We start from the raw sequence: 27,255 nt of genomic DNA, 5'->3' as shown, positions 1-27,255 counted from the left end.
TAAAGCCAACTTATCAGTCCGTTCTAGTAAAAGCAAAGGACAGAAAGACAATCCTAGGTCACATTCCAGTTTAACAAACTCTTGAAAGAGAATAAAACTTGGTATATGAACCTGAGTTTACCTCATTTGACTACATCTACAAGCTGGGAAGAAGAGCCACAGAGTAGACCTTCGTTGAAGAAAAGTTTTTCACCACTGATAAGAAAAACATTAGTTACTTGAACTGCTACCCTAATTCTCATCCAGAATTAGTGTATGAAGCTTTCAATTACGGATTATTATCCGTATTTTATCCATCTAGTAATCTTCTGGAAATTTTAAAATTCTCAGAAAATTTCAGAAAGGCCATAAAGACATACAGGACCAGGTATGCAAATGGAAAAGAAATTTTCTTAAAATTTCAGAGTAGCATCATCTCCTGGAACGAGAAAGACGAAGCTATATACCCAATTACCTTAATCCGGCTCGAAACTATTAAAGAAAAAGATTATAGTCCAAGTCAGGCTAGTCCATGTTCAGTCGAGAAGCAAGATTTACAAGAATTGGCTGTTCAGAAATTGATCATAATAACAGAAAAGCTATTTGCGATCAACGAAGAGGCACGCATCAAAGTTAATTACTGTCCCAGTAATTGCTTAATGACCTCCCACTTCCATCAAAAGATTAGTATTGAAGATCTCAACAAGATTCTTATCTTCAGAAGACATTTTCTTTATGGAAAGATTGACGACATCCACTCGGACAGATTGTGCAATCGATTAAAGAAAAGCGTGTCAAAGTCAGGGTATATGTTCAATTGTCTTATCTGCTCTCACAAGCCAAAAGATAATGACAAAGCTAGCTCCAGCAAAAATAAAGAAACGGACATAATGGAGGATCCCACAACTACAGCTGAAGTACTTAAAACAGGGGTACTACTCAGAGTAAAACCGGAACATCGTTTTTAATGGAACATCTTACCTTTTTGAAAAAAAAGGTAAGACATCTACTTTATGAAAAGCAGAAGGCAACTACTTTATGAAAAGCCGAAGGCATCTACTTTTTGAATTATTAGAGGACGACTAGTCTTGTAATAGAATCTCTGCCTTACTCTATAAAAGGGAAGCTAAGTTTTAAGGAAGATCATCTTGTATTTTTACTACGAAGACGCTTTCTTAAATCGAGAGAGAACCTGTAATGTCTTGTGAGTAGTAACCCCAACGGGGTTTTAAGCTATGTATTATGTAAGGGTTTGAGAAATAAATAATATTTGCCTTTTTTGACAATAATATTGTCAGTAACAAAGACAATAGAAGGATTAGATTTCTTATCTGGGATCTTGAAGATTTTAAAACTGAACAAGTTCGATTCTATAATAGGATTTCTATGCAAATAGAAACAGAGATATCTTCTCTTAAAAGAATTCTCAGTTATGATCTTATTAAAAATCCGTAAATGAGTTTTTTAATAGAAAAACTTCCCGAGGAAACTCAAGATGAAAAAAATTTGGAAATCGAGTTTTCGAAAAATGAAAAAGGTTTTCAAGCAAGCTTTTTGATAATTAAGAAATTCTTTCTAAAATCAAAAGTAGCAGACTCGATTTAAAAAAGGAAAAAATATTTAACATTCCTATGTTAAATCGTTTTAAAGGGAAAACAATATCTTTTATTATATATCTACCAAAGAAATGCATGTAGATATAAAAGATACTACAGGTTTAGTTTATCTGCCTTTAATCACAAAGGAAGAGATAAGCAAAAATTTGTTGAAAATAGACTCTAAGATAAGATCTACTCTCAGTGTAGTTCACTTAGGTGCTATAAAAATTTTGCTTAAAGCAGAATTTCAAGAAGGAATAGATTCTCCTATTAAAATGGCTTTAATAGATAATAGAATCAATGACCGAAGAGATTGTATTTTAGGTGCTGCTAGAAGTAATTTAGCATACCAAAAATTCATGTTTACTGTCTATCCTAAATTTGGTTTTAGTTTAGAAACTAAAAATATTGATCAGATATTATCTTTCGTGCATGACTTTGAGAGACATATTCTGATGAATGCAGGTGATAAAGTATTTAGCTTAACTTATGTTGTTGCTTATGCCTTAACCAATAGTCATCATAGCATCGACTATAAGAAAAATGAATATATCGAATTGGGCGATGTATTCTCATAAATAGGATCTGTAGAAGAAAAACAATTTTCAGATATCAGTCCTTTAGATAATTCTTGGGCAATTGATATTGCAAAGAATAAGGCAATTCTAGGACAAAAACCTATAATGAGTTTTAGAGGAAGTTGGTGAATCTTCTAATACCTCTAATAAAGAATTACTTCATAGCATGTCCAGAAGAGTTGATGATTTATATCAAAAATTGGATCATCTGTAGTCGTTTTAAATACTAATATGCACCCGCATATTTATAAAAAAGGAAAAATCTAGAGTTTAAGAAATTAAGTGAAGGGATATACCTTGAACCAAGGAAGAACGTCTTCAGTGGTGTAATAGGAAGTAATAACCTTAACACTATTGTTTCTTCAACGAATAATCTTAACCAGATTACAGAAAGATGTTTACTAGTAATCTACAACTTACTGTCCTATTTCGGACTAAGTAAAGATCCCAGTGAAAAATTTTCAAAATCACCTAATATCTTCAACATGTATTCTACTTCTTTTAGAGTGGGGAGTAAACATAAATCTGGGACCAAGACCAACTACTCGGGCTTTTGAAAAAAAATACCTAGAGCAAGAGACAATAAGGAAAAGATTAATATTCAGCAATCATAATGACAAATGCATAAAACCACAAAAGTAGTTAGCAGGACAGGTTGTTTCCAGCGTGAAACCATAAACATTTTAAAGAATCAACATATACACATGCTGAACGTAAAACAGGATTGGAAGTGCCATTTAATCAAATACACACTGTAGGTCACACTCTGTAGTGCGACCTATATACTAATGCACCATTTGTTTAGAAAGAATGATATATGGTGAGTATCACATTTTAATATGAACTGCTTAGTTACACACACAAATTTAATTCCTACTACTACAAAATTACATTACAACTTAATTCCAACAATCAAGACATGAGTGTTCACAACTTATAACCAAAAATTTAACCTCAAATTTTGTTTATTCATCTTACATCTTCCACCTTTAACCCTTTTCATAGTTATTCTAAGCATTCAATCTCCAATTTATATATTCATTCTAACCAAAACTGACTGTTCTTCCACGATTTATGAAACCACATTGAACATAAGATCATCTCCATCTTTTCATTCATTTAAAACAAGACTATAATAAGACTGAAAGTGAGAACAGTAAACAATTTCATGGAGAAAATAAGAGATGCAAGAGAAGGATATGCAAGTAAGAAAAAACATAAAAATAACGACATATCTAGTGACATTAATGGCGCAGAAAATGGTGAAAGCAAGTAATAACCAATATGAACAGCACTTAGAATCTAGATTATGTCTAGATTATGGAATAAGGAACCATCCAGATGTACACAACCAAGTAATATGTTTGGCTAGTTGTCACGAAATGAAAGATGTGAAAATAAATAATTGTCAAGGAAAAAAATAATGAAAAAAGGTTAACATTGTAAATATGTTATAATGTAATATTAACAATAAGATACACTCAAAATATGAGGGAGATAAAGTAATGAGCATTCACTAGCATTGGTAGAATTGATCTTGGTTCAGACTTTGTGGAATGAAAGAAACAGATAAATGAATGTTATGCATAGATGTGCACAGGAGAGTTAATTAACTTCATCCCATTCCTTCCAACTAGATACAGTGGCGATGAGTTCCTATTATCTAAGTACCTAATTGATGATTATATTAGTCTTCATTTAACATTTGATTTCAGTAGCAAACCTAGTTATTTTATTTGAACTTTAGCAACTATGCACCGAGGGGTTTACTGAAAGCATGTTAATAGTGTGTGAATTATATCCATTCTCCAATAACTTAGACGTAGTAGTATTCAGTTGAATGGGCTGCTGCTGGACATTTTTCTATTCATGTATAAGTGAAAAATTGGTATCTACACTTTCTATGCACCAGTGACAGTGTTTTAATGAAATGCTGCTAGGCGAACCTGGTAGCCGGGAATTCCCTTTTAGGGCAAAAATGCTGCTGCAACTTATGTTTTTTTTGTGCATCTACACTTGATCTATATTTCAAGCATTTTCACTGGTTAGATATCCTAGTAGGGTTGCTGCTACACTTTTTAAAGTTATTTGACACTAAAATTTGTTTATTTGTTAATCGAATCTTTTTTTTCGTTCGATGGGGATGAGGTAGAGCACTTTCAGTTCTCTTTCGACTATTTATTGGTAAGTATGCATTTCGCCATTTTAGACACCTCTAATTTATTTATGTTGTCGTATTCAAGTTTGATTCTCCTTTTCTTTATATTAGTTTATCAATTTAGACTTTTATTTTTAATTAATCAATATATTTTGTTAATGTGTCCTTAAATACCGATTGTTGCAGAAATTACTAACTTGCATGTATCTCTACAAAAGAAGCTGAGACCAAGTCATCTTTTTCAAAAAGAATATCTCTTATAAAAATTTCAGTATCTTCTTCAGTTTAGAATGGTAGGCTCTGCACTTAGTCCAAACTCTGATGTGTATTACTTAATATCATGTCAACGTGAACGACACATTAGCGGGGAAAATTTGTAGGCTATACAGTAATCGCAGTAGGAACTGGAAGGACAAGACAAGGTAAAGAATTAAATCATGCTGCAGTAGGATGATAAATCCCTAATAAATGAGTTGCTGAATAATCAACAATTATGGTATTTTTCTGCTTAAATAAAGCCCTGATGCTCATGTTATGGTAGTAATCCGCACGGCTATGTGACCTGACAACATAGTGTATGACAGACTGCCCACCGTGTAGTAACTAGTAATGCAACATGGTCGCTTGGCTTATGACAATTATGCTTCCTTTTTTATGATCTTGAAGAAAAAAAGAAATGTAAATAAAGGTACCATTCAAGTTTCCCGCATGTATAATATTGTAATCCAAGCAACGGATGGGGTTTCTGGGTATACTCCTGTTTTGGAAAAAAAGACAATACATAAACGCGATAGCCGCAATAAGTTTGACAATCATAAAAATAAAGATGTTAACTTTTTCTTCTTCTATATGTTCCGGTTTTAGGATAAGAAACTGTGAATACAATATGCGATTAATACATACTAAATCAAACAAGTGTGTGCGTGAGTAAACGAAATCAAACAGAGAAAGAAAATATATAAACAGAAGATAGATCCTCGAGTCCAGTTGAAACTGTCTCCTTATAGCTAAATTATTCAATAATTAACAAGATATCGAACACTTCTACCCTACAATAACAATGCAAAGTAATTTCATCAAGGGGAATGAGCTAATATTCAAGTGACTTTAATACACAATGTTTAGTGATTGCAATAGGTAAGATAGGAACAACAGGAGAGGGAGAAGTATTATGAACATCAGAAGAAGATGTAATATGATCATCAAGAGTATCAGACGAAGAAGAAGATATGGTATCTGAATATGTAGGAGAAGATGTCAAGTAAAGAGGGAAATCAGAATGATCTGACAAACCTGTGAGGTCAGGAAATATACTCTGAGTAGAGTGAGATACAAAGGTGTCAATTTTGAAAGGAAAGCAATTCTCAACAAAAACAATATCCCTGGTTACATAACATTTTTTATTGTCAAGAGACATTACTCTATAACCTTTCTTGTTGTATGGATAACCTAAAAATATGCATTTGATAGTTTTAGAAGCAAATTTATCATGAGGTGAGTAACGATTTGAAATGTAGCAAAGACATCCAAATGCTTTTAAGGTAGAATAATCTAGAGTTTCATTGAATAAGAGTTCATAAGGTTATTTATACTCAAGAATAGGTGATGGTAACATGTTTATGAGATGTGTGGCAGTAAGAACACAATCTCCCCAAAAAGAGATGGGAAGATGTGCCTGGAATCTGAGGGATCTGGCAACATTCAATAAATGCTGATGTTTTCTCTCCACGACCCCATTTGTTGAGGTGTGTGAGCACAAGTAGTTTGATGATTAATTTCTAGAGAAGACAGATATGTGGTTAATTCAGCATTAACAAATTATGAACCATTGTCTGATCTAAGAATTTTAATAGATTTGCTGGATTGATTGGAGACATAAGCTATAATTTTTTTTAACAAGGGTAGTGACTTGAGTTTTATAGACAAACAAAAACAACCAGGTACATCTGGAAAAGTCATCTACAATAGTAAGAAAATACTTGCATTTGCCATGTGTGGGACGTTTATAAGGTCCCCACACATCACAATGCACTAGATCAAACACAGCTGAAGAACTAGACACACTAACTGGAAAAGCTAGTCTATTTTGCTTGGACATATGACAAATTTCACAGTCTGCTAGAGTTGATTTGAAGGGTAAGTGAATACTCTTAATATAACTAAGTACAGAAACAGGAGAATGACCTAGTCTCCAATGCCACTTAAGCATTTCTTGTTGATTACTAGCAGCAAAGTGAACTACAGGTAGAGGCCTTTGAGATGTATGCAGTTTGTATAGTCCATCCTCAAGTTTACCAATCTCTTTCTCCCTCTTCCAAGCAGGATCTTGTATAAGACAGGAAGAAGAAGAGAACATAATCACACGTGTGGATAATTTGGTTAGTTGAGGAACTGATAATAAGTTGCACTGAAATGTAGGAACAACTAATACATCCGTCAAAAGGATATCTGATGATAGTTGTATGTTACCAATATGACTAATGGAAGAAATTTCGATGTATTTCTGAATCAATTGATTGAGAATTACTGACTAAATGCAAAAATGGAGTAATATGGTGTGTGGCACCTGAATTTATTACCCAGGTATTTGCATTATTGTGATTAAAGACAGCAATACTAGCAAAGATAGCAGAATTACTCTGATACTGTAGATTAATACCTACAACCTGTGAAGTATTACCAGAAATCCAAGGTGCATAAGAAGCCCGTGGCTGTGCATATGAAATCTGTGGTTGTTTGACCTTGGCCTACAACATACTGATTATTTGTTGACATTGAAGATCTGTGAGATTACCAGTTATGTCTGCAGTATTTAAAGATTTATCTTCACTTGAAGCTGTGACCAAATGTGCAGTTGAAGATGCAGATTTTTTAGAAAAACTCCTTGGTTTAGGCTTTGGTTGACCAAGTAATCTATGCCATTTTGGATAACCATGGAGAGCAAAACACTTCTCCTGTGTGTGTCCAGTTAGATGACAATATTCACATTCAAGATCCGTAGATTTTTTCCCATCTTTTCGTGCAGTATTCATCTTAGTCTTGCTGAACATCTTGCCAAATTTCACATTCATTGCAGCTTGATCATGAGAAACACCAGAACTGACAACAACACTACCTCGTTGATTATCCTCTTGAAGTATCATTGCATTAGCATGGATTAAGTCAGGTAAAGGACTCATAAGTAAGATCTGACCTCTAGTAGCTGTAAACTGATCATTCAATCCCATTAAGAAATGACTCAATTTGATATGTTGCTCATAACTGTCCAGTTTCGCCTTATTATGACACACACAGATACATCACGGAATTGGATCTAGATTATCCAATTCATCGATCAATCCACGAAATTTGGTAAAGTATGCAGTGACCGATTTTGATCCTTGAGTAAGTGATGACATTTTTTTACGTAAATTGAACAATCGAGGTACATTGTTTTGAGAGTATCTACTAGTAAGATCTTCCCAGATCTGTTTTGCAGTTTGCATATATACAATACTTTTACGAATATCAGCAGAAACAGAGTTCAGTAGCCAGGATATTACCAGATCATTGTTTCGCATCCACAGAGAAAGCAGCGGTGATGTTGCAGTAGGTTGCAATTGAGTTCCATCGATAAACCCTAGCTTGAGCTTTTGCAGACAACGTAATTTTCACAGATCGACTCCAATGATTGTAATTCTGATCATTCAGTACTTCACTGACAAGAGATAGACCCGGATGATCGGGTATAGATTTTAGTGTGATGGCTCTGATACCATGACAATTTCAGAGAAGAATATTGCAGAGCGGAAGAAGATAATGAAATGAGAAATGTGATTGTATTAACTAACTTGATTGATACACAACTGAGTTCTTATATATATATAATACATCGATGACAGCATATTCTAGATCTAATTCTGTTACATAATGACAACTGTTATACAGCTGTAGTATTTGTATTCATAACATCAGCTCTATCTGAACTTCATCAAAGATAACATTTGAAAGGAGGCAGGAATATGAGAAGAGGCCCCAGATGCCGCAAAACCCACAAATAATGCCCAAAATAACAGAGTTGGGAGAAATAGCCAAAATACAATTTATAACAACTTAAATAAAAATAACATATCAGGTTCGACATAATCAGTATTTTATATCATTTTAGCCAATGATTATGGACAACATGTTGGAGATGCTTTGTCAAGAGCCTTGGCCTTTGTACTTCAAAACAGTAAGACATGCCCTTCCTAAGACAAACAACAATCTTGTGGGCATAGGGGGACATAAAGGAGTTCGTGAATGGGAAGTAATCAGTTGACCTACTGTTTTGTGATTTATCGGACGATTTTCGAAAATTAAATGATCTATCAGCGATTTATTTAACCGGCAAAGTATATTTGACAGATTTATAAATGGTTCATCTGCAATTTTTAAAAAATCGGTCGAATTTTATAACTGTGTTCTAAAGACCAAATTAAACGAGATATTAAGTTCGAATCGTTCACTCTTGTTTAGGGAGGTGACAGATTACACATTTGAGTGCAAAATTCGTACTTTAACATAATTAAATTTGATTGATTTTTTTCACAGATAAAATTCATAATCGAAATATATTGTAAATAACAAATATATTTCGATAAATCAACTTTGAAAAGTTATTTTTATTGATGTATGTGTAACATGATCATCAAAAACGCTTTAAATATCACCTTCGTTAAAAATTTCACATTCCAATTTTAATTACTAGTATGGTAAGTACATTTAACCTTTCTCGCAACATAATTATTCGTAAGTCCACCTAAAAAAATTCACTAACAACATTTTCGTTAAATTATTTTCACTAACAAAATTTCCCTTAACTTTTTTATATACATATATATATATAGTGAGATATAAATTTGAGAGTCTATGTATTTGTAGGAGCCAGTTGCTCAGCCCGCTCTCGCTGCTTTTGTTATGTTTAATTTAAGTTGATTATCATTTCAAAAATGACTCTTCAGTTATCCACCCCCAGTCTTTAAAGCCATGATTATAAGTTCGAACCTTCAAAACAAAGTCCCTTAATACATATTGTTAAAAAAAAATTAACATATGTACATTGTTATCATGTGAAACAACTTGTTTTCAAAATGAAAAAAACACGTACAAAATGCTTCTCAACTAAAATAAAATAAAAAAGCTTTTTGAAAACAAAGACATATATGGATGATTTCCAAAGAAATTTGGGTGCATCGATAAACTATTAAAATTTAAAATTATAAAACATTGTACTTTGTTGTATCTACATTTTTTCCTTACATATCATACTTCTATATTACAAACTTTATTAGTGAAGTCATGTAAGATTGCCAAGGTTACTTAGCAAATCAGATATCTCCTGCTATAATGACAATATTCATAGCTAGAGAGGTGCGAAGCTGATCCCACTAGGATTATTGTGAAGAACTTAATAGCTCTAATTTTCTTAGTTGTAATAACAAGAATCCCACATCGATAACATTCTGCAACAAACACTACCCCTGGATATAAGTATCGGCATACTTCCAACATTGCAACATACTTACCTGGATGGGGTCAATGGGTGATCACCAAGATCCATGGCCTAGATTAGCGACCTCCATTGCACTTAGGAGGGGTGCTCGTCTAAGATCTACCCAAGTGGTGGAGTCTACATCATAATTTGTGATAGGGGTGGCTTGCGTTCGCGCAGCCCCCATCAATCTAGTTTAGAAGTTTTGTTGTGTTAACTGTAACCCAGTTGTGTTCACTTTTTTTCTTCAAATTGGTCTTCACACTCTTCCCATCCTCTCACTTGCTTCATATATCCACCTGGAAGGATACAAGAACATATAACTGAATTGAAACAAGGTCATTGGATGGATTATATTGTTAATGTATTAAAAGTTTTTTTTTAATAAACAATGCTATATCAAACTTAAAAAAGGGAAAAGTGTGCATAAGCAACCTGAAGGTTTGTCCCCGTTGTCTCCCTCTAAACACGGGTGAAGCATCACAACTCTAGGAGGGACGGATGCAACGTTTTAAGACCATGTTTAGGATATCTTAGCCACACAACTCTGAACTTAATATGCAAACATCTCGCAATTCATGCGGAAAGACTAAAATATCTTATGCATTTCATGTGGGAACTCATCCATTAACATTGAATATGAACTAACTTTGCATCACTATCTTAGCCTTTTGTGAAGATCAAGTGTACCTCCTTTTTCATTCTACTGCTTCTGAAACTGTTGCATTAATAATTTAGGAAAACAGTGCACTACTTATTAATATAAGTATTCAAAGTTATTTCAAAGACAGGAAACTCAACTCATAGCACATTAGGCAAGACAAAGAAGACCCACATCGCTTCAAGAAAAGAATAAGTGCTTCATTAAAATAAAATAAATTTGGCACCTGCAACATCTGGGTCTTGTAACGGGGGCCTATAACTCAAGTGAGAGATTTAAGATGGTTGGAGATTGGCATGGTTCAGGTGGGACTTTGTTGAGTAATTTGCAGGCATGCCCATTCCAAGTATGGAGTTGTGCCATGGGTCTTGGGCGAAGGCCCGGGGCTCATGGTCACTAAAGCGGAAGGCACTGCGCCAGGCAGGCTCCACTGAGCAGCGATCACTTCCCCCTCCTGTCGGTGGAAGGATAACATGCTTGTACTTGGCAAGCCCATTTAGCACCTGATGAGCCTCTCAAACCAACAACCATCTTTTTGACTCAAATTTTATAGTAGCTTATGAAAGATAGGACCTATTTTGGTGACACAAGTACCCATAAGCGTGGATATCTGCATCTCTAACCATTAGCACCTGATGAGCCTCTCAAACCAACAACCATCTTTTTGTTTTTTTTTAAATACTTACTGCCCTGATGAGTATGTGTTACACATTGTTTTTCAGCTTTTATGGTTGTCTCATGAATGCACTATAATGGCACGACAAATTTTATAGTAGCTTATGAAAGATAGGACCTATTTTGGTCCGACACAAGTACCCATAAGCGTGGATATCTGCATCTCTAACAACCTTCGTTCCCTACCGCTCAATACGCACATAAATATTTTGATAAAACATAATTTTTCCAAAAATGCAAGAGACTGAATGTTGACACCCGTAGGATCCATAATTGAACACAATCCTACCTTATAATCATTTTACACGATACTCGCCACATCGCTCGGTGCGAAAAGCATGCAAGGATAAAGAAGTGTAAAATAAGAAAGGGTAACACATATTTTTCAAGGCTTCGGCCCTCGCTATCCTTGCGCTCGGGGCAGTGATGCAGCTAGTGAAGTTTACTAGCTGAGGCGCGTCAATTGCTGGTTGAAAACTATTTCCAAACCCCTCTTTGGCCATGTGCCATGGAGAATTTTTGGAAGGGCTCCCTTTAATCAGGGTTAATCCCTACAACTCTAGTGTAAAATATTTCATTGTTTATTAAAAATTTAATGGAAACGAAACAGATTGAAGTTTAAATGCTTGAATCAGGGAATTACCCGAAATGTAACTCATGAAGCTCAGATGGATCATCAACTCTTCCAAACACATCTAAATGGGACTTGTTGAAAAATAAAATACAGTCTAAACCCGGGATAAAGAGAGCTTAGAGATCTGAAGAGAATACAAATTACTGATTGTGTGTATACAAGCTGAAGGGAATTGAAGACTGATCTTTGTACTAGTGCTGGCTATTTAGTTTATATATGCTTGGCTATTTAGTTTATATATGCTTGGCTATTTAGTTTTCTCACAAAAGTTGCCATTAAAAACTTTTAAAAGCAATTTTAAAAAAAAAAATAGGAGCATCCATGACAGTACAACTATGTTCAACTAGGTAACCAACAAAGTTAGAACATCAGATTTTGTGGAATAAACTTTTAGTTTGAGTGTGCAATTAATAGTTGGTGAATCAGTATTTTGGACAAAAAACACAAATCAATAATGAAGATGTCAAAGGGCGGCAGATAACGTTTTAGTTCTATAGGCAGATACTATTACCAAGCATTTATTATTTAAGGGATACCTGAATGTTTCAGCTTCATCTTGCAGTGAATATCCCCCAACATAGTGCAGACAACTTCAGGCCGACCAAAGAGATAGACCATTTAATTCTAGAATTTGCACTTCTGTTCTTGGTAGACCACTGCTTTTCAACACTATAAAGGGAAAAAATGATGCTTTTCAACACTATAAAGGAGAAAATGATGCCGTCACTATTTATATTATTTTCGCTCCTGAATGCAGTAACCTAATAAATGTTCCTTTTACGTCAAGAACCCGTCACTGATCTATATGAATGGTACGATGTCTTGAATGTTTGTGTTAAAAGAAGAGCACAACCAAGAGAAAAGTTTCACCACAACATCAAACAAGAAAAAAAATATAAGAATTAAGAAGGCTTTTACTAGTGACTAGCATATAATTTAAAGAATAGTCTGCTAAAATTTTAAGCCAAACAATCGCATAGGATAGCAATGCTCGCTCAGCTTTGTTATCCATAACACCTAATGCCTCGACCGTTGCATGAGCACAATTATAGATTCAAAGCTTTCATGTTGGCATACACTTACTTAAAAATCTCCCACACTGGCTAAGAATAGTGATTATTTATTCTTTATATAATAACAGTTTAAATGCATACGTTGTCCCTTTGGGGACATCCGATAAAATTGGAACGATACAGAGAAGATTAGCATGGCCCCTGCGCAAGGATGACACGCACAAATCGAGAAATGGTCCAAATTTTTTTGCCAACCAAAAATCTAGGAAATGGACTACAGTTTTGTTTAATACAAGCTCCCTGCAAAACTCTTTTTCTTCAAACCTAGACATGAAATTAGGGGTGGAAGAAACCTACTACGTGTCCAAGATGACCCCCAATTTTTTTTTTAAAATATTACATAAAAATAGAAAAGAAAATTACAATCACAATACGTAAGGAAAATATTTGTTAAACTGTAAAATATTAGCTAAGATACAAATAACCGGAAAAAAAAACCTCACTTCAAGATATCCTTGCTGATTGAATGGCCATTAGAGTGCACTATTTTAATTTATTCAATAAAGCTGATGAATACAAATAAAATACAATCAATCTTAATATCATATTACTAGTTATATTAGGAGTCTAATACAGTTTTAGATATCTCATGTGAAGCAACTAATTTTAACTAGTTCTAAGCAATGACCTACTCTACTTATAAAGTTACTTCGCACATGCATGCACTCATCCATCCTCCTAACTTCTATACAGTAGCTATGTATGTATGCACTCTGCCTATTCTTAACCGCGCAATATACTAGTTTGGTCCTTTATTTTTGACATATCGATTAAATGGTGCAGAATATTAATTCTCAAATCAAAGATAATAAATGGGCCATATCTACAACTGAAATCTAGAAACATGCAATAAGCCTTTGTATCATGCCCTCTTGAACCTAGCCACCACGAAATCACCTTCTTTTAAATGTTCGACTAGCAATAAAGAGATTAAAAGTACTTGCACAAATTGAGGTTTCCATCCTGGATTCTTAAGCCGGCTCGGATACGATATGATTGTGATTTAAGTTTCGAGATAAATCAAAAGCTATAATGCCTATCTAATTAAGCTACCATTGGATTCAATGAGATAAATCTGTAGCAATCAACAGGATCACGTAAACAAGAAAAGAAAAGTCCGTAGCAATTAATATGATATTATAAACAAGAAAAAGTAACATAGATTAATTGACTTGTACAATTATAAATTAAATTTTCATGCTTCATAAGCATGTAAAATGGATACCTCTTTCGCATAGACATATGGAACGACGTTACGGAGGAGGTGATCTCTCCTGAACGCCGGAACCAACACGATCCCTGTTTCCGTTATCAACTGCCTACGTCTTAACTCCAAAAAGTTGAACACTCATGGTGATTAAATAGTATCTAAAGAAGTGTCACTGTACACTAACAAAACTTTTGCAATTTAGCTAACTTTTTGCCCTTACCAGATTCATGTCCACTTATGTTTTTCACCAAAAACAGTGTTCTTTAAACTTTTGTACACGTAATAAATTGCTTCCTTACTCCTGCATTGAATCAAATATACAATATTAATTATTTTTATTCAACTCATATTATGTAAAGCAGAGTTTTGCTTAAAAGATTATAGGCTGCAATATGATAGGTACTTGAACAAGGAAAAAGTACGGGCAGATCAGAGGCACTTAAGGCTCTGTCACGATCCTTTTCTACAATGACGGTATCCGAATAAATTCTCAAGCGTGCAATCAGTATACGAATAATTTGACCTTGCTACAAAATTGTGCAATCTGTTTTGGCGGTCCCAGACTATTGTGCCATCTCCAACCTATTACACTATTTTGGAGTAATTTTTACACTAGTTTAAAAGTTGCACTATTTTTAAATTCAACTCCAACCCATCAACACTAAATTTTACACAATTTTTGTACTATTGAGTTATTTTAATAACTCAAAACAAAAGTAAAGTTAAAGTTATAAAGTGGTTGGATACAAATGGAACAAATTTGTTTTTAGTAAAGGAGTACAAGGGCAACATCGAATATAGCACCTGATGAGCCACTCAAACCAACAACAATCTTTTGTTGTTATTTTTTTGAAAATGCTGGTTTTATCATTTTTTCAGCCTGATGTGCTTAGCATCATTGTTAAGTTTTTCTCTCTGCCCTTTCACTGGATTTAGCAACGTACCCAACTTAAGCTCACAGTTCTATGTTGGTTGTCTCTCATGAATGCACTAAGAAGGGAACTAAACAGGCACTTCAAAATTGTGCCATCTGTTCTGGCGGTCTCAAACTATTGACGGGAAATGAACCGCACACTTCTATGTTGTTTGATCTCAGTTTCTTTGTTTTAAATCCTGACCTCAGTGTTGGTTGGAGCTTATGTTGGTTGTCTCTCATGAATGCACTAGAAAGGGAATTAAACAGGCACTTCAAAATTGTGCCATCTGTTTTGGCGGTCTCAAACTATTGTGCCATCTCCAACCTACTGCACTATTTTGGTGTAATTTTTAAACTAGGGTGTAATTTTTACACTAGTTTAAAAATTACACTATTTTTAAGTTCAACTCCAACCCATCAACACTAAATTTTACACAATTCATGTACTATTGAGTTATTTTATAACTTAAGTACAAAAGTAAAGTTAAAAGTTATAAAGTGGTTGGATACAAATGGAACAAATTTGTTTTTAGTAAAGGAGTACAAGGGCAACATCGAATATACAAAAACTCCAAATATTTAATGGACACCAAATTTGATATAACTTTTAATTTGACACCAAAATGGTATAAATTTTGGAGTTAGGTTGGAGAGTGTAAAGGTACATTTTTAGAGTTTGGGTTGAAAATGGTCTTAACTTTTTCAGAAGTTAAAAATACACTCACAGAGATACTCGTGAATATCCCACAATGAAAGAACTTGAAACAATACTATGAATATTACCAAGGTGTGCAAGACTTTAACTTATGACCTTACTTGAACAGGATCTGTTCTATAGTAATTGTACCTCCCTATCCTTGATTTCTAAGGGAGACAGGTGACCAAGTCTGGTGGATGACTTAATACTGCAAGACCAGAGCGGGATTAACAGCACTCAGTGGTCGTCAGTTAACCATTTCAGAGCCGTAGAGGATCGTTCTCAGCCAGGTTCTTCTTGCTGGGGTGGTCTTGCAGTTGTCTGACAGACCCTAACTCTTTTTTTTGCCGTGCCTACGGTTTGTTACTCTGACTCTTTATTTTGCACAAGTAATAAGAATTTTTAAAATTTTAATACTGAGTAAAATTTTTAAAAGTAAATTTTTAAAATGGCCAAAACAGCACACGCAATTTCAAAGCATACCTGATCATTTCTTTTTCCTGTGCATTCCAATCTCTCGGGCAACATCAACCATAGCCTGTCAGCACAAAATAAACAAGCTGAATACGTTACTAAACTACAGTGTAATGCATCTCATCTTTTTTATAAAATAGAGGTTATAGGTTTCAGGTTTTAGGTTCCCTGGCCCCAATTTTCTGTAATAGCCAAGTGAATTAGCTATTGACTATTCTTGCGTGATACTTTGAGAAAGTATAAGGGCTGGCTGGGAGCATGAAAAAGGTGAACGACGTTGTCAACATCACATATCAAAGAGCTGACCGGATTCCTTCTAATTAAACGTAGTCATGTGATGAGCATATAGCGAACTATTCTTTCGTCTTTTACTAAAGAATACTGTGTGCTCGCCACTTACAGTGATGTACTATGCCTATTTTTGGAGTGGGGTTTATGTATGGAACACCTAAGAATTCAAGCCATAAGATTTATGCAATCAATCGATGAAAAGGGTATACCTAAATCTTAACTTTGAAGTGTTTTAACAAACTCGTTCTACAATTGACGTGCTTCTCCTTTTTTGTCAATTGATAAGAACGTTCATGTGTCTTGATTTGTTTAGTTAATGCTTTCTGAAAGTTTACCTTCTCCGTCAAGTTATTTCTCGTGACTTCTATAAATTAATTTGGAGTTTATATCGCAAAAGCTAAAGATATTTAACATAAAATAATGCAATAAGGATATTTGTTGTGTTCTTTCCCTGTCCCCTGGTTTACTTGGTGGAGTAAAGCCTTTTTCCTATTGAAGACCTGCGAAGCTTTTTTTTGCCGTGCCTACGGTTTGTTACTCTGACTCTTTATTTTGCACAAGTAACAAGAATGCAAAAAAATGTGGCAGAAGGGTATAAACTTAGCAAGATTGGAGAATATTTGAACCATATATACTAATTGTAATAATGAGTAAAATTTTCAAAAGTAAAATTTTGAATACCATCTTTGTTATTGTAATAACAAAGATGGCCAAAACAGCACAAACAATTTCAAAGCATACCTGATCATTTCCCTTTCCTGTGCATTCCAATCTCTCGGGCAACATCAACCATAGCCTGTCAGCACAAAATAAACAAGCTGAATACGTTACTAAACTACAGTGTAATGCATCTCATCTTTTTTATAAAATAGAGGTTATAGGTTTCAGGTTTTAGGTTCCCTGGCCCCAATTTTCTGTAATAGCCAAGTGAATTAGCTATTGACTATTCTTGCGTGATACTTTGAGAAAGTATAAGGGCTGGCTGGGAGCATGAAAAAGGTGAACGACGTTGTCAACATCACATATCAAAGAGCTGACCGGATTCCTTCTAATTAAACGTAGCCATGTGATGAGCATATAGCGAACTATTCTTTCGTCTTTTACTAAAGAATACTGTGTGCTCGCCACTTACAGTGACGTACTATGCCTATTTTTGGAGTGGGGTTTATGTATGGAACACCTAAGAATTCAAGCCATAAGATTTATGCAATCAATCGATGAAAAGGGTATACCTAAATCTTAACTTTGAAGTGTTTTAACAAACTCGTTCTACAATTGACGTGCTTCTCCTTTTTTGTCAATTGATAAGAACGTTCATGTGTCTTGATTTGTTTAGTTAATGCTTTATGAAAGTTTACCTTCTCCATCAAGTTATTTCTCGTGACTTCTATAAATTAATTTGGAGTTTATATCGCAAAAGCTAAAGATATTAAGCATAAAATAATGCAATAAGGAAATTTGTTGTGTTCTTTCCCTGTCCCCTGGTTTACTTGGAGTAAAGCCTTTTTCCTATTGAAGACCTGCGAAGCTTTGATTTTACATAATTTGACGGTCTCCTCGCTTGGCTTCTAGCTTTAAAACGTCAATAAAGGTTACGTGGACTCTAAACTATTCTTTCGCCTTTTACTAAAGAATACCGTGTGCTCGTCACTCATAGTGGCATACGCCTATTTTTGGAGGTGTCTTCCTTTTGGTTGGCTCCCTACAATTTAAGTTCATAATTATAAAAATTCCATTATGATAATAAGTAGTTGATTTTAGATTTTCCCCGTGTACGTGTTTGTAGAAAAATTAAATATCAAATTTGTCGCTCTTATTAATATTGATTAATAAAAAAATTGTTTTTTAGAATGGTTAAATATTCACTTAATTGCACATATGATATCATCGATAAATATTGGACATATATGTGCTCGGCAAGTAAAATTACTTCATTGAGTATCACACATTTTTCCTTTTAGAATGATACAACAAGCAACAAAATGAAAAGTTGTGAATTCTAGTATTTTATATAATATGTCGAGATTTTAAGAATTCTATTTACTAATTATTTTTAATTAAACAAAATAATTAATAATTAAAATTTTAATGAGCAACCCAAACCAACCTCACTAAATATCCCAACATTTTACATAATGGTTGCTAAATGCTAGTAACAGTTTAAAGCAGCAATCAAATATGATTTCTTATAGCACAGAGGGCGATAAAAAGTATATTGATTATATTGAAATGACAAAGCATACATCATTACTAACTTAAGAACTGATCTTCGTACCTTGCTTGCGGAAACATAACACCGACTCCTGATTACCATCTCAACTTGCCACCATCTCAATTCCAAAAGCAAGAAAATTGTTAAAGAATATATATGGGTTTTTTTAGAAGCCATGCAGCATGAAAAGACAGCAAGTCAGCAACAGGTCAATGCCCTGGCATCAAACACAAACGACTGTCCAATCCCACTAAAACTTACAAACTTGTAGCAATTAACAATATTACATGAACAAAATCCCCATTTACCTCATTTTCTGACCATTGACTTTTGATGCCAAATAAAAGTTTTGTATATCTTTGTATAGATCAGGCTCGCGATTGCACACTTTCCTGCAAGTCGAAGGCAAGCAGCTATGAATCATGCATGTACAGTGTTTGTTATCCAAGAGCATCAACTTGTTGGAGATGGTAGTATGGTACACATTCTGGATACCATCAGAACTGGCCAATCTATATTTGGTGTCGGGGATTTTTTGAAGGAATCCCTTTAATACAGGGATGAATCCCTATAACTCCAGTGTAAAAAATTTCATTGTACACTAAAATCTGGTGGAACGAACAAGGACTTGAATCAGTGAATCGCATTTAGAAGAATAATTTGACCATAAAACCAAAAATGTAACTCATCAAAGCTTAGATGTCTCCGCCAGCACCTATATTAAATTAAGTTTTCTGCTCTAGACTAAATATCTACATGATACATTAGTCCAGAATGTATCAAATCTGAATGGGACTAGATGAAAATTTAGATAAAAGCATAAACCCAGTATAAAGGGAGCTTGTAAAATAGAAGAGAATACCTGATGTCTTAGTACAAGCTGAAGCGGATGGAAGACAAGTCTTCATGCTAGGGCTGTCTATTTAGATACATGATGTATCCTGCCATGAAAGTTTTTTTAAAGCAATTTAATAAAAAATTTAGAAGCGTGACATTATAACAATGTTCATCTAGGTAACCACAATAGCTTGCTATTGGGGTATTCACGAGTCGTCCAAGTGTTGCACTACTGCTTAGGCCTGGCTCACCCCACCCAAAACATAGTTTAAGTATATTCATGACACTTAGCTTTATATATACATCTTTTTGAAAGTACCTTTTAGCAAGAGTGAACAATTATAACAGTTTGATCAAGGTTTTTCTTAACCAACTGACAGATCAAAGTTGCATGATACCAAAAATTTAATGATAATGGTATACCTTATCTTCAGCTTGGAGTGAATATCAGCAACTGTGCGGACTTGGAGTGAATATCAGCAACCGTGCGGACTAACATCAGGCAGAACAATAAAGTGACCATTTGATGCAGAAATTGGACTTCCGTCTGCTTGTCAACACTCCCGAGGAAAAAATGATGCTGTCAATCTTGATAATTATATCGCTCCTGAATCAATTGTAGTAACCTAATAAATGCTTTCTTTTACTTCAAGAACCCGTCATGGATCCATATGAATGGTACGATGTAATGAAGGAAATGTATTAAATGACGAGCACAACATAAAGAAATGTTTCACCACAACAGCAAACAAGAAAAAGAATATAAGCAGGCAACCTATTACTCGTTCGCACAACCATCTTTTCACATTGGGAGAGTTTCCATTATTCATTCTTGAAGTAGTGGCTCTGAAAATTCAGTTTTGACCCCGTGGTTGGGAGGATGGCAGATGACACAACTTGTTTCAAATCTCAACCTTTCAAGGTTTTAATCAGCTTTTCCTAAATGAAACTAAACTAATAATGTATAAGGCAGGTTCTCAAGATTCCGATATCGGAGACAATAATACATATTGTTAAGATTACGATTCAACATGATCGCATAAACAAAAAAGATAAGTTTGTAGAAATTAACAGAATATCGTTATAAATTACATTTGCATGCTTCATATGCATGTGAAATGGAGACCTCTTTCGCATAGACACATTAAACGACTTAATCGACTTAAGACTCAATGATGGAGAATAAATAGTATATAAAGAAGTGTCATTGGACACCAATGCAACTTTTGCAATTTAGCTAACTTTGTGCCCTTACCAGATTCATTTCCACTTATGCTTTTCACCGTGAATAGTGTTCTTTAAACTTTTCTACACGTAATAAATTGCTTCCTTGCTGCTGAAGTGAATCAAATATATAATATTAATCATTTTTATTCAAATCATATTATGTAAAGCAGAGTTTTGCTTAACAGATTATAGGCTGCAATATGACAGGTACTTGCACAAGGAAAAAGTACCGGCAGATTAGAGGCACTTAAGGCATCAATATCTTATAACCTAACCATCATTTAGATAGTGATGATACATATCTTGTCCCATCGGGGACATCCGATAAAATTGGAATGATACAGAGAAGATTAGCATGGCCCCTGCGTAAGGATGACACGCACAAATCGAGAAATGGTCCAATTTTTTTTTCCCAAAACCAAATACAAGATATGGTTGGACTCTGTATATATTTTTTAAAAATATTACATATAAATAGAAAAAAATAACAATCACAACAAGGAAATATTTGTTAATTTGTAAAAAATTAGCTAAGACACAACTGGGGAAAAAACATAATTCCAGATTTTCTTACTGATTGAATGGCGCCATTAGATGCACTAATTTTAATTTCTTCAATAAAAACTAATGAATACAATTAGAATACAAATCAATCTTAATCTAATACCTTTTACTAGTTACTTTAGGAGTCTAATATAGTTTAGTTACATTAGGAGTCTAATACAGTTTTAGAGATTCCATGTATAATTAAAGTAACAACTAATTTAAACTAGTCCTAAGCAATGGCCTACTCTACTCATGAAGTGACACCACACCTGCATGCACTCACCCATCCTCCTATAGAGTAACTCTGCATGCACTCACCATTCTTAACCGCGCAATATATTAGTTTATGACTAAATGGTGCGGTATTTTAATTCTCAAATCAAAGATAATAATGGACCATATCTATAAGTGAAATATAGAAACATGCAATAAGCCTTTTGTACCATGCCCTCTTGTAAACGTGAAATCGCCTTCTTTTAAATGTACAACCGGCAATAAAGAGATCAAAAGGCTTCTACTTGCACAAATTGAGGTTACCATCCTGGATTCTTAAGCAGGCTCGATACAATATGCTTGTGAATTTAAGTTTCGAGATAAATCAAAAGCTATAATGCCTATATAATTAAGCTTCTATTGGATTCAATGAGATAAATCTGTAGCAATCAACATGATCATGTAAACAAGAAAAGATACTTTTGTAGCAATTAACAGGATATTGTAAACAAGAAAAAGTAACATAAATTAGTTGACTTGTACAAATATAAACATTTGCATACTTCATAGACTTGTGAAATGGATACCTCTTTCGCATCGACACATGGAACGACTTAATGGAAGAGGTGATTTTTCCTAAACGCCAGAACCAACACGATCCCTGTTTCCGTTTAAAACCTGCCTAAGTCTCGATGATGGAGAACAAATAGTATTCAAAGAAGTGTCATTGTGCCCTTGCCAGATTCATTTCCACTTATGTTTTTCACCGTGAATAGTGTTCTTTAAACTTTTCTACACGTAATAAATTGCTTCCTTGCTACTGAATTGAATCAGATATACAATATTAATCATTTTTATTCAAATCATATTATGTAAAGCAGAGTTTTGCTTAACAGATTATAGGCTGCAATATGACAGGTACTTGCACAAGGAAAAAGTACCGGCAGATTAGAGGCACTTAAGGCTCTGTCAGGATCCTTTTCTTCGACATGAATTGCTCATATTCTCCAAAACATTAAATAATTAATAAATTAAAAAAAAAACATGTATAAGACCATGTTCATGTACCAAAAAGCATCAATATCTTATAAGCTAACCATCATTTAGATAGTGAAACAGCATATGAGACATAGAACTATAACATATATTCCTACTGCCTACAAATATCTGCATAGAAAAGGGAAACATAATCTAAACAACTTAAATAATTATAAGAAAACTGATAGTGATGCCGGAAGTTTCATCGATCGAATAGACCGACACTCGCTCCTCTTTTCAACTTCTCCTTTGGTTGTTTTTGTTTGAGTTTTGAGAATCCCAAAAAACCCTCTTCAATAATAGAGCAAGTAACATGACCTTTTTACACCTATTTCAGAAAACTGTGTGCAAAAATGAAAGTCGAGATACATTTAAAATGAAACAGCCGGTGTTATTTCTAGAAATATGTGAAGAAACAGTGCCTTGTGTGTAATAGTGGGGGACTGTGAAGTTCTTGTACACACACGTACATCCTGGATTCTTAAGCAGGCTCGATACAATATGCTTGTGAATTTAAGTTTCGAGATAAATCAAAAGCTATAATGCCTATATAATTAAGCTGCTATTGGATTCAATGAGATAAATCTGTAGCAATTAACATGATCATGTAAACAAGAAAAGATAAATTTGTATCAATTAACAGGATATTGTAAACAAGAAAAAGCAACATAAATTAGTTGACTTGTACACATATAAGAATTTGCATACTTCATAGACTTGTGAAATGGATACCTCTTTCGCCTCGACACATGGAAGAGGTGATCTTTCCTAAATGCCGGAACCAACACGATCCCTGTTTCCGTTTTAAACCTGCCTAAACTCAACGGAGAATAAATAGTATTCAAAGAAGTGTCATTGTACACCAATGCAACTTCTGCAATTTAGCTAACTTTGTGCCCTTACCAGATTCATTTCCACTTATGTTTTTCACCGTGAATAGTGTTCTTTAAACTTTTCTACACGTAATAAATTGCTTCCTTGCTGCTGAATTGAATCAGATATACAATATTAATCATTTTTATTCAAATCATATTATGTAAAGCAGACTTTTGCTTAACAGATTATAGGCCGCAATATGACAGGTACTTGCACAAGGAAAAAGTACCGGAAGATTAGAGGCCTTAAGGCTCTGTCAGGATCCTTTTCTACAATGAAGGTATACGCATTAGATTGAATTACGGCTTGTCACAAGCTAACAGATTACACAAAGAAAGCTAGCAGCGAATAAGTTCTCAAGCGAGCAATCAGTACATCCTGCACATATATTTACCTCGCTACAAAAAACTCTAGAATCACCAATCCACATATCCCACGTCTATATTAATATTGCTAAACAAATTAACAACTATTTAGCCCACAAGCCCCTCTTAGAATTACCAAGTTCCGCATGCTTATTCAATTTTTTGGGACTTTGAAAGAAATTCCACATTACAAGAACAAGGTAAACAACATTGTCAAAATCACATATCAAAGAGCTGTCCGGATTTGTACTAATTGAACTCATCAATGTGACCGTGCGATGAGCACAGAGCAAACTATTCTTTCACCTTTTAGGCTTTTTACTAAAGAATAACGTGTGCTTGTCACTTACAGTGGAATATCAATATCCTATCTTAGGATGGGGTTTTTGTATGAATCTCCTAGCAATTCAAGCTACAAAATTTATGCAATCCACTGACTAAAAGGGTTTACCAAACTCTGAAGTGTATTAACAAACTCGTTCATCTGTGTAGTAATTATTTCAACATATTCAAATAGTTATTAAGTCTACAATTCAAGGTCTAAAATTTATGCAATACACCCACTTAAGGGATAACTAATCCCAACTCACGTGTCTGAATATACTGGTTCAACAGTGAGAACATAACAAATCAGGCAAGGGACATAATTGAATAATAACATATCATCATTGCATACTTCATCATCATACCCTCTGATTTGAAGTGACGTACGAAACAAACAGCCAAATGTTGATTCACATCTTTCAAAGTTAAATGGCTGATGCAGCATTTTCCCTATGAGAAGCGATGTCTGCATATTAAGAATGAAATTTGAGCAAGAGGTCAATTAATGTAAAAAATCAGCTTTTAGATGTTATATGAATTAACTTCTCGTAGGTGAATTTTTGGAATTCACAATCCAATATATACATCATTCCTTTCTAAAATTTACTTGCCTCGAGCATAACTCTAGAATATATTGTTGACAATTGCCACTTGGTTAAAAATTTTGAGTATAGAGATGAGATAAATTCCTTGATATTAGTGGAAATCCCTGTGTCATTCACAACACCACGTGAGATCAATTGAATATGTTAATACATTCATGCCAGCATATAACGGGACCAAACTGTTGGAAGATGCAAATGTTCATAGTGATTAGCGGAATGTAGAATTAAGTTCACGAGTTCTTCGACATGAATTGCTAAAGGTTCAGGTTTGTGTACTCCAAAACATTAAATAATTAATAAACTAAAAAAAATCTTCATGTAGCAAAAAGCATCTATATTATAACCTAACCATCATTTAGAGTGAAACAGCATATAGAACTATAACATATGTTCCTACTGCCTACAAATTTTAGCATAGAAAAGAAAAACATAATCTAAACAACTTAAATATGTTAACATGTACTCCCTCCGTCCCGCTCCATTCTTTACATACTTTTTCCCTATACACGGATTTTAAGGCTAGTTTTATAATTTTTTTTAGAATTTTTTTTTCTATATAAAAATTTAAACATTATAATTTTATTTAAAAGAAAAAAAAATATTTAAAATTATTTAGGGAATCATGTTTAAAATGCGTCCCGTTATCAATATAAAGAATCCAGTCAATATAAAAAATCCAGTGAGAAGGAAGGAGTATAAGAGAACTCATAATGTGCGTGTGTTGGTATAATGGTTCGTGCTCTTGGCTTCGTGAAGGAGGTCACTAGTTCGAATCTTGCTATGTGCTAGTGTTGTAACTATAAAAAAATAAAAGAAAACAGATAGGAGAAAGAAGATTACTAGCCGGAAAGTGACGCCGGAAGTTTCATCGATCGAATAGACCGTCACTCGCTCCTCTTTTCAACTTCTCCTTTGGTTGTTTTTGTTTAAGTTTTGAGAATCCCAAAAAACCCTCTTCAATAATAGAGCAAGTAACATGACCTTTTTACACCTACTTCTCAAAACTGTGTGCAAAAATGAAAGTCGAGATACATTTAAAATGAAACAGCCGGTGTTATTTCTAGAAATATGTGAAGAAACAGTGCCTTGTGTGTCATAGCGGGGGACTGTGAAGTTCTTGCACACACACGTACACCCTCACACTTTAAGTGTCTTGGAAACTGTGAGGCTCGAGTGTATGTATGTTTCATGTCTGTGTATGTATGTTTCATGTCTGTCTAATGTATGCTTCATCGGCAACAGGGAGAGCGCTGGTGGATGGGGGCGGGTGTTTGGTAAAACCCAAACCCAAATCGTATGCCCTCGGTTTTTAAAATTTAAAATTGCAACTGCAACCAAAATTACCGGTTCTGCAACCGAAATTACCGGTTCGGTTTCGGTTTTAAAAATCTCGATTCGGTTTTTATCGGATCGGGTTCGGTTATAAAACCGCTTTCAATAAAATTAGCAAAATAAATACTAGTAACAAATTTTTTAAACATTCAAAATATATATACAAAGTACATTTGTTCCGAAATAATAATACAAAATCATAATAAATTACAACAATCTAAAAAGAAGCAAGCACTACGAGCCATTGTTCATCATACACTGCACAATTCTAATACTTGTCTGTCCACATGTATCATATTTATACAAAACAAAATAAATAATAATTGTTAGATAATCAGTTTTATTCAAATGCTATAGATTAAGTATAACATGACAGTACCACAATTATATAGCTAGCTTTACCACAACCATAATATGAACACCAACAAAGTATATGTGACGACAATAAATTGAAAATAGTGGACAATATGCATAAAGCAAGTTTGTACCAAATAACTATGCTGCTCTTGAATAAGGCTCAAATTCCATCAGATTTGCACTTTGTGCAAGATTTATTAGCCAATTGTGAGATTGGGTAGACTTTGACCCAACCTCAATCTATTTCAAGCAAACAAGTGCTGACGTTTTGACGAACTGGGCTATTTTTTACTGCCCAATTCTAAAGATGCATATTCAAGTGAAAACAAAAAAGAAACACGCATGTCTCACATGCGTGTTCTTCACAAAATTTTAAAAAAATTTTATACGCATTCCCCAAATGCGTAATCATCGGGTATTTTGGTTAACGCATCCCGTCAAACTGTATTTTGGGCATTTGCTCCCCAAATGGTGGGTATTTTGGTTTTTCACCCAAAAAAATAAAAGTTGTTTATTATTTTCAAGTTATACTTGTCTATAACGATTACAAATATCAATATAGCTCTGAAATTATTAAATATTTACTAATAATTAAAACTTTTCTGAATAAAAATATAAATTTTTAAACATTTATACAGAAAAAGAATTTCTTTCAAAAAATAAATTATAAAACTATACTTTCTAGAGATATTACCAAAAATACTACTTTTCCATTTATTTTTCTTCAAAAATACGATCATTTTTAAAAAATTATAAAAAATACGGTTTACAACCAAAATCAACTAAATATTCAACTTAACTGAAAAAGTACTAAAAAATTTGATTGCAACTGAGATTATATTTGCATTTGAGGCTGCATCTTGTTGC

At 34.0% G+C, this 27,255-nt stretch overlaps 1 long non-coding RNA gene, 7 other non-coding genes and 1 pseudogene across 32 annotated transcripts; 8 read left to right on the top strand and 1 right to left on the bottom strand.

Annotated features, from left to right (window-relative positions):
- Positions 1–9,526: 9,526 nt before the first annotated feature.
- Positions 9,527–25,969, bottom strand: LOC141668087 (uncharacterized). 25 transcript variants are annotated; one of them, XR_012552900.1, is made up of 19 exons: positions 25,540–25,969; positions 24,706–24,803; positions 24,460–24,560; positions 23,635–23,674; positions 23,433–23,513; positions 23,262–23,343; positions 22,433–22,496; positions 22,079–22,311; positions 20,761–20,841; positions 19,929–20,112; positions 19,531–19,609; positions 18,977–19,060; positions 18,732–18,885; positions 17,198–17,252; positions 16,175–16,229; positions 14,094–14,379; positions 12,332–12,464; positions 10,261–10,543; positions 9,527–10,124 (listed from the first exon to the last, which is right to left on the bottom strand). It is a non-coding gene; the product is annotated as an uncharacterized LOC141668087 (long non-coding RNA). The 25 variants fall into 25 exon arrangements; XR_012552902.1 differs by having other exon boundaries at positions 22,079–22,308; XR_012552895.1 differs by adding an exon at positions 11,805–11,919 and having other exon boundaries at positions 10,261–11,720; positions 22,079–23,343.
- On the top strand, positions 9,852–10,012 carry LOC141669171 (U1 spliceosomal RNA). The gene has a single exon (XR_012553461.1). It is a non-coding gene; the product is annotated as a U1 spliceosomal RNA (small nuclear RNA).
- LOC141669085 (U4 spliceosomal RNA) lies at positions 11,567–11,701 on the top strand (annotated as a pseudogene).
- Positions 12,953–13,055, top strand: LOC141669611 (U6 spliceosomal RNA). Its single transcript, XR_012553880.1, has one exon. It is a non-coding gene; the product is annotated as a U6 spliceosomal RNA (small nuclear RNA).
- On the top strand, positions 15,801–16,022 carry LOC141669857 (small nucleolar RNA U3). Its single transcript, XR_012554110.1, has one exon. It is a non-coding gene; the product is annotated as a small nucleolar RNA U3 (small nucleolar RNA).
- Positions 16,494–16,613, top strand: LOC141669393 (U5 spliceosomal RNA). The gene has a single exon (XR_012553679.1). It is a non-coding gene; the product is annotated as a U5 spliceosomal RNA (small nuclear RNA).
- LOC141669450 (U5 spliceosomal RNA) lies at positions 17,517–17,636 on the top strand. The gene has a single exon (XR_012553735.1). It is a non-coding gene; the product is annotated as a U5 spliceosomal RNA (small nuclear RNA).
- Positions 18,041–18,156, top strand: LOC141669553 (U5 spliceosomal RNA). The gene has a single exon (XR_012553826.1). It is a non-coding gene; the product is annotated as a U5 spliceosomal RNA (small nuclear RNA).
- Positions 21,038–21,140, top strand: LOC141669667 (U6 spliceosomal RNA). The gene has a single exon (XR_012553935.1). It is a non-coding gene; the product is annotated as a U6 spliceosomal RNA (small nuclear RNA).
- Positions 25,970–27,255: the final 1,286 nt, after the last annotated feature.

The sequence above is a fragment of the Apium graveolens genome, chromosome 6 (genome assembly GCF_009905375.1).
Source record: "Apium graveolens cultivar Ventura chromosome 6, ASM990537v1, whole genome shotgun sequence".
In the NCBI taxonomy this organism is placed as follows: Eukaryota; Viridiplantae; Streptophyta; class Magnoliopsida; order Apiales; family Apiaceae; genus Apium; species Apium graveolens.
This window is presented reverse-complemented; position numbering and strand designations above follow the sequence as displayed.